This window comes from Brassica oleracea, chromosome C2 (genome assembly GCF_000695525.1).
Source record: "Brassica oleracea var. oleracea cultivar TO1000 chromosome C2, BOL, whole genome shotgun sequence".
Lineage (NCBI taxonomy): Eukaryota > Viridiplantae > Streptophyta > Magnoliopsida > Brassicales > Brassicaceae > Brassica > Brassica oleracea.
Genome location: NC_027749.1, coordinates 44918292 through 44919275, shown reverse-complemented (window position 1 = coordinate 44919275; position 984 = coordinate 44918292).

The window sequence follows — 984 nt, the reverse complement described above, 5'->3', positions numbered from 1 at the left end:
GGTGATCCGCCCATTATGACACTAATGTGCGGGGCTCGGGTAGCTCGCATTGATTCGAGTTGCTTCCTCAAATCGTCAGTTGTGTTCTCGAATATAGGAGTTTCTGCGGGCTGTTTCTTTTTTGATTCGAGACATCGTCGCAGATCGGATCCTTTCAAACGGTTGAGTTGGATTCGCAGGTCGTCGGCCTTCAAATTGAGCTGGTCGCGAAGGTCGCCAGTTTGACCGACTCTCCGAGTGTTGCATTTGGAGATGGTCGCACGGAGGTCGGCGGTTCCTGTGTTTTCGTTCGTGGTGTTTTTTCGCTTCAATAAAATACGCAGGTCTTTATCTGTTTGCGAGAGAGCGAGAGACTGCTTATCCTTGCTGTCCAATTTATCGCGCAAATCTGGTTGCACTGTCGGGACGTCGTCATCCGAGGAGTCGCAAGGGCGAGAGAGTATGACTTCCACTCGTCGCCGGCGACGCGGGTGTTCGTCTTCTGACGAATCGTTGGCGGGGCCGACATTGTTGACGGGAGTGCGCTCAGGGCTTGCTCTTTCCTCGCTCGGGGCCGTGTTCTTTTTAGACTTCTGTCCCTTCTTCTCCTTGTTCTTACTCCAGCTTTTGGTGTTTTTCTGTGTCGTAGGAGAAGTGGGCATTTGGATTGTCCCATTATTGATCCCGTCGAAAAACTGCCCGATGAGGACCTTGCATTCCTTCGTGTCATGGGAATCCCTTTTGTGGTAGAGGCACCATTTTTTTGGCTCCTCGGAGTTTGAACTCGCTGGTTCAGATGAGGTTGACTGCTTCGGAGCGGAGTCTCGATCCCAGTGGTTCCAGCCTTTCTCTCGCGTGATGGCTGCTGATTTTGGAGATTCCTCATCACCGATCGAGCTAACGTAGCCTCGCTTCTGAGTGGTATTTCCACCGGAGGAGTGCTGGCGGGGCTCGGGGCGGGTGTCGTTTGTTCGGGAAGGTCGCTGTTTCGCTGCTGCTTCTTTT